The sequence below is a fragment of the Chiroxiphia lanceolata genome, chromosome 9 (assembly GCF_009829145.1).
Source record: "Chiroxiphia lanceolata isolate bChiLan1 chromosome 9, bChiLan1.pri, whole genome shotgun sequence".
NCBI classification, from domain to species: Eukaryota; Metazoa; Chordata; class Aves; order Passeriformes; family Pipridae; genus Chiroxiphia; species Chiroxiphia lanceolata.
The window spans coordinates 16,462,503-16,469,765 of NC_045645.1; positions in this window are offsets into that span (position 1 = coordinate 16,462,503).

Genomic DNA, 7,263 nt, shown 5'->3' on the forward strand with positions numbered 1-7,263 from the left:
GACTGCCAAAGAAGGTGGTTCCTTCATCTCCAGTTAGTGAGTTCTCTGGTGTTTGGGAATACAGAAACAAACCTTAATTCCCAGGACAGGGAAGGCCTGTCTGATGTATGGGAGGGAGGGAGAGAGGGGGCTTTATCTCCCACAGTGGATGCCCTACATCTTGGAAAAGGCCTTGCTCCCAGTCTCCTCAGATGGTAAACTGAAGTGCAAATCTGTGTTCTGACTTGTTCCAGTGGCTGTCAGTGTGTTTTCCTCTTGTCAGCAGCAATTGACTGGTCAGGTTCACCCTTGTACACTGATTGTAACAGCTCATTGACAGACTAGTGACCCAGCCGGACCTGATAATGGAAAACTATTGATTTCTGTGGGCTCAGCAGTTCTGAAATGAATGCCCAATATAATGTCATCAGCTGTCTTGGACTTAGATATCCATCCCTTGGACTTGGATAAAGAGACAATTGCCTATCCTGGCAATTTACTTGCAAAAAACATCCTGGATACAAACAATGAAGTGGCCTCTCTCAGTTTCTCTCCAATAAGCAACAAGCAATCAATGCCCAGGAAAATGTCAAGAAACTGCAGCCCAGATGTAGTGGTGACTCCAACTGCCCCTTTAACCAAGGAGGCCCGTGACAGCCTCTCCAGGTTTTAAACGCTTGCCACTGAAGAATAAGCACGTAGGTGAGTGACACTACACTCCACAGCCATCCACCAGCCCCCAGAGAGTGAGTAAGGCAACAGGCAGAAAGGCTGCCAGGAGATGTAACCCAATAGGGACCATAATTAACTCCCACCTGCAGGAAAGCAAAAAGGTTTGAACAAGCCCATGATGCTTGAGTTAATCATACCTCCTCCTGTGTCACAACAAATGCTTGGGGCTGAGGAGGATGTCAGATAACACTGATAAATTCTGGTTAGGAAAAATTAAATAATGCAAGGTGAAATTTTAAATTTGTTCAGCAGTCTTCACACAGTTGAGACGTTTTTTGGATAAAAAAGTACTGCAAGTACAGTTGAAATTTTGGGAGGGGGGAGATCAGTGTTTAAAGATTTGCAGAATGGTATGGACTGTTTGCCATAAGCAATACCATATATAAATTTAAACGGGAAGAGACATGAGTATGGCGGCTTTCTTGGAAAATGTTTAAATTTGGGGGGAAAAGCAAGAACTCAAAGATTCAAAACTCAAAGCACTTTTCGGTCTTAGGGGAGCCAAAGTGTGGTCTGTCCTTCCTTAGTAGATCATTTCCACACAGATAAAGCTCCTGTCACTTCCATGTCCCTGTGGCTGACTGACAGAGCTCAAACCTCACTGACACACAGGCACATCAGGAAGTCAGGGGGTTGTTTACCAACACAAGGTCTGTGGAAATGGGGATCAGACAGATACTGGCTTTCTGTGGGATACCAAGAGGTTGCAGGAGAAGTTTCACTGTGCCCCAAATCTCTTCTGTAGGGCTTGGAGCCTTCCAGAACTTAACTCCTTCCAGATGAACCAAGTTTTATATAAGGTGTGGGAGGAAGAAACAAAGATACTTACTCTGGCAGATGCCAGCACACATTTAATTCAGGCTCTAACACCAGTGTTGATTAGAACAGCTTTGTGATCCTGGCAAAAAAATTCAAGTGACCTTGGGGAGACATATTTTTAATTATGAACAACTGGTAAGTTTTATTACAAAAATAACAGCCCTTCTTGAATGCATTTCCATCTTTTGTAGCCTTCTGCTCAGTGGCTTCTCCCCATAAGTGCCCCATACCCCTTGCATCACTGCTGTCCATGACATGCACATGTGTGCATTGCCTTAGCCTTCCTCTGACAACAGGCCCAGCTCTGTGATGTGCTACATACACTTGTCAAGAGGAAATGACTGCACGGATTACGATAACATGACTGCCGCTGAGTACCTTTCAGTTTCTACACACTTCCCACTGCATAGCCTTGGCTGCCTCTCCTGAAGACAGCTCCTGAACCCACCTATCTCCACTCAAGCTTTAACTTCGTGTTCAATTTCCATATGTTGCTTTCAAGCATTTCTCTTCTTGGCATCCCCTCAGGGCCTGATCCTGTGAGAGTAACTGTGCCGCACCCGAGAAGTGTTAAACAAGGCTGTGCGAATTGCCGAGTATGTTCTGGGTTTTGCTTTTTAAATTATCATTTTGAATGAAATTAAATGTAAATACTTTCAGATCTTTGTTTTGTTTACCGAAAACAACCCCTCGAACATTTTCCATTAGCTAGAATGAGGAGCTTAAATCCCTCCTATCCACCTTGCAGAAGGGTTTTTCAGAGCACCAGAATCTCATGGGTGATGCTCAGCCCCAGATGTCTTGTCCCTGGAGAGGCTCAGTTCTTTTCTCAGCTCCTTTCCCATTTGTAAGAACCCCAAATCTCATGTTAAGCCAAGCGCAGATAACATCTCCATACTACTCCCTCCCTAAGTACAATGAATATATTCAGGCCTTCGGACAGAACCTCCTGAGGCAAGGATTATGCTCTGTAGTATTACTTTTGTCATATTTTCCCTGTTGTAATGTTCCATGTACATTTATGTCATTTATAAAATACAATTAACAGACATAGTGGAATCCTCAATGGCCCAAAGAAGGGAATAACAGAAGTAGAGTAACCATGTACATTTTCTTCCTACAACTATGCTGGCTGTGGTGACCCATTCCCAACCAGCGAGTAGTAAAAATGAAACACAATTCTGAATATTTAAAAAGTATGGCAAAGCTGTCCATAGTTCTCTTTCACTTAGCAGAGACTTCATAACAATGTTCAGCTTCTCTCTGCCTGAAGACACTGACCCCTCTGTCCTCACAGCACACCTCATCTTCTTCCAGTGAGGTTAAGTCAAAACTGCTATGACTTGCTGGCTTGTCCAGCCACCAAGAAAGCATCCAAACACGATCCTGCAAAATGAGCTACGGGAAGGCTTGTACCAGGTCATTAATCTTCCCCAGGAAACACTGCTTCAACTTGGACCTAGCTGCACTTCCTTGTGGGTCCCTTCTAACTCGGCATATTGTGATACTCACTATGGGACCAGCTCCCTCTTGTTTTCAATGAAAGACATCAAAAGAATTTAGACTGCCACTTATTTACTAAATTTCTAAATCAATGTAAATATACATTTTACAGTATTCGATATTTCAGTAGTGTGTACACATACCTGTCTACTTGCAGGTCCAAGCCTATCATACCATCTCAGTGAGCTCTGCCCTCCTGGGAATTATTGTCACTGGGAAGATTGCATTCTGCCAGTATAGGCTGAGATTTTGTAGGCAACTGTCCTTCAAAAAAGCCCAAATCGTGTTTTTTAACATTTACAAATTGGTTTGTGCAAATAATTGATTATGCTCTAAAGCAACCGAATGAAACTAAAGTCAGAAAAAACCCCCAATCAGATCTATCTGAAGTATTGTTTTCCAGTTTTCTTTGCTGAAACAAAACAAATCCCATAAATTTTGAAGTGAGGAAAGTGCTTTGTTTCATCCAAAATGTTTCATTTCGGTCACTTGCAACAGAAAGAAAAAAAAATTCTCAAAGGATATAAGAGGCTGGATTCACCACAGCTGCTGTCATTCCCTTTTTATCCACTAACTCAGTTATTAGGGCAGTGACCCAGGTTGTGGGAGATCCATGTTCAATCCCTTTTCTGCCTGAAGGATTTGAACCTCCATCTCTGTATTTCCAAGGAGAGGGTTAGAGCCACGATGCTGGAGGGGCCTTCTCTGCTGTCTCCTTTCAGCTTAGTCCCTCCTGGACAGGTGTTTCACATCGGCTGGACACCGTGTGCGGCTTGGGTGCCCCATCTCACCTGGGTACAGCCAGCTCTCAGAGTCCAGTGTTACTCCCCTACCTGTGTCCTGTGGCTCGGTGAGTGCAGAGATGCTGTGTGCCAGGTGGAAGAGATCAGTAGGTCAGACCACTTTCAGCTACACTACACCAAAATGTTTAAGGTGCATCCATAACCAGATCACTGAGGTGATCCCAGGTCTGGGTATCGATGCTATAAGGCAGAATGTGAGTCCTCCTCCCTAGTTCCATACCATAATGCCAGGGCCTTCCCCCAGTAAATAAGAAATATGCCAGGATAAGATTTAAAAGAAAAAAAGCAAGCCTAATTCACATAAATATCATATTTCTCTAAGCCTAACTCTCTTCCCACTTTTCTAACCACGCTTTGCTACTATTTTCAATTACTCTCCTAATCAAGTTTTTTCTGTTATTGTAAATTGCCTATGATGTTAGGAAGGATTGACTTAAGAGGAGTTTAGTAATATGAACTTATTATTTTTGTCTTCCTTTTTGTGTACCTTTTAACCATATATATCTCCATAAGCAGCTTGCATTTACCCAGGAATTAGTTGTACAGTATTGAATATAGAACTGAACATGTGAAACATTCAGCCTTGTGCATAACTTTGCAAGGAAGCTTTGGACATATTAGTTCACATGCATCATTTTCATGTCACCAATGAGATCAGCTTAAGTTCTTTCTTAATTAGGAAAATTTGGTGCCTCAATATACATTTTTGCCAATTTTTAAATTAGAATAATTTTAATAATTCTATATAAAATTATTTTCTACTACATTTTTCTATTGAAAATATTATCTTCCTTTATTTGGTTTTTGTTCTAGTGTTTCCAGAAGGTAAATAAATTGTCTGGCACTTCTTATGAGCAGACTTTGACTACTGAGAAGTCTGTAATCTCTTGGTATTTGATAACCTTTTATTAGGGGCTGACCTCTTTGTGTGGTCAAGTGGCCTCATGAAGTCACAGTCAGAGAAGGGAATTCACCCATCCAAGTGTGAGAAGGACTCCTTTGTAATGAACATTAAAAAAACCCCTCTACTTTCATCTTGCTTAAAAAGCCTCCAGCACAGCATATTTACAGAATAATAAAACAGGACTTCAGGCCTTTTCTTCTCATACATCAGTAACAGGACACACATATCTCGCTTACATGCTCTGTACGCTCTATAGTTTACTGTATCTCACTTCTCATAGCAAATAGTCTCAAATAACTAAATTAAGTAAATCTTCTGCTACTGTTCTCATAAAGAAATTAAATCAGGGCATAAAACTAGCTGAGAATATCCCTGTGACAAGTTCTGTCCCCTCCTCCCCCTGTGACTTACCCAGTCCCGTCCTGGCATGCCCACTTGCAAGGCTCATTTATTGTTGCCTAGAACAAACAATTGTAAGATTACTATTTATTCATACTCTGAAGAAGAAACTTCAAATGAAATCCCTACTATCAAAAGCTATACAGATACAAAGCTAAGATGCTTCCCCTCTCAAAGAGCCAATGCTCTAAAGAGACAGGAGGTGGGAGGAAGGAGCAGGGTGTTTTCAAGTGCAGTCATCAGAACTGGCTGTGTGCGCAAATAAAGGGAAGCCACTGCTCCCAGAATTAATGTCTCTCCTTTGCACTGATTTTAGAAATTATAAAAAACTGTGGAGTTACTAGAGTTAGACATGAAAACAGTGAATGAATGGCTTGTTCTGGGGAAAAACATGAATCACAATCCATCAAGGTAAACTCAGACTTTCATCTCAAAAGCAAGAAACATCTGGGATTTTTATACCCACTCAATTCAGTGAGAAAATGCTACTGCAAATTATCTGTATTTCATGTGCATGTGTGAATGTGTGTGTATATATACACACACTCATTTATTTCTTTTAAATTGTATATCAATCAAAAAATACATTAAATGGTACAGAAAAAGTAAGTCTTTCACGGTTATTTTAATCCGAACTTGTGCAAGAGAAGAAAACCCCAAAGTCCTGTGCTATTTTTAATCATTAGGAGGTGGGCTTTTTTTGTAATGAAGGTTCAGAGAGACTGTAAACACTAAAGGAAGTCATCGCAGGTCAGATGCCTTCAACCCAGAGATGCAGCCCCTGCCTGCAGACACCCAGCACAAGGAGGGTGCAGCACCCAACTGCTGGCACAGAGCCCCAGTGTGGCTCTGCAACATTAAACATGCCACAAACCTACATCTGTTTTTCATGAGTCCTATTCAGTAAGGAGACACGCAGGCACTGAGGAGTCACGATGCAGATTTACAGACATCCTGCTGCCTGTGTGGGCCTGTGCCCGCCCCTGGCCCAGGGAATGCCAGGCAGAGTTCCTGCCTCAGTGCTGGTGCTCCATTGCAAGCTTCCCTTGCAAACATACTGACAAAGGAAGGAAAGCCCCACTCGTTCCCTCTCTTATGTCTCCATCCATTAGCCCAAATACAGTTTTGACGTGATTCAGGATCATGGCCCAGGAGTCCATCCACAGAATAACGAGCAATGTGTTAGTGTGATCCTACTGGAATCCTGCTTTTGTAAAATGATAACACTTTCGTTGGCTACCGACAATCCCTATTAGGAACTCCCTTATCCCTAACCTCATATGGGGCACTCTTAATTTAGTCTCACTTGGAGCACCAGATGCTCTAATTACATAGTCCTGGTCTTCTATAAGGAGTGTTAGATGAACAAATGCCACACCTGTAACAGTGACAAGTACTATTTTTAATCACATCCATGATGGTTTTGTTTTGAAGCTCAAGAATCCTCTCCAGTGGGCCCATTTTATGTTTTCACACAACCCAGGAGTCTCAGTGAGGAATTCCTGAGTTACATTCACTTGTATCTGTTTACGGAAACTTGAAGGCACATAAGGCCATAAACATTTCTTGCCCATCTGCTCCATAACTTTTTTTGTAAGGCTTACTGCAGAGCACAGGAAATGAGTTATAGGTGGTCAGCTTCAGCTGTTGCTTTCTGGTTTTGCCGCAGTTGTTGCTCAGTATGCCACAGGCAGAGCCCATACCTGCATCAGCCTGCTTGAAACAATCTCTATCCCAATGAAACTCTTAGATCCAGCACCTGATGCACTGTACCTGCATCATCTCTTAATTAGTCATCTACTCCATTTATATACAGGTGCTGGAAATGACCTTGAGCTCTGTAAGTTATTTTATTAGAATATTATTGAAAACAGATGTTTTCCCCCTAATCCTGATGACATATTTAAACACAGCCTGGGACAATTAGAAATACAATGCCCTGGAGACTAATTATCCATCACTGACAGTTTTCCAGATTATTCTTTTTTGTTCTCATGGCTGATACTTGTATCATTGCCTGTCTCCATCCTCTTGGAGTGTAAAGAAAACTTCTGAAAAGCAGTTCTCTACCAAATTGCTTCAACAACAGCAGCAGTAACATCCAACGTGATGACTGACTGTCCA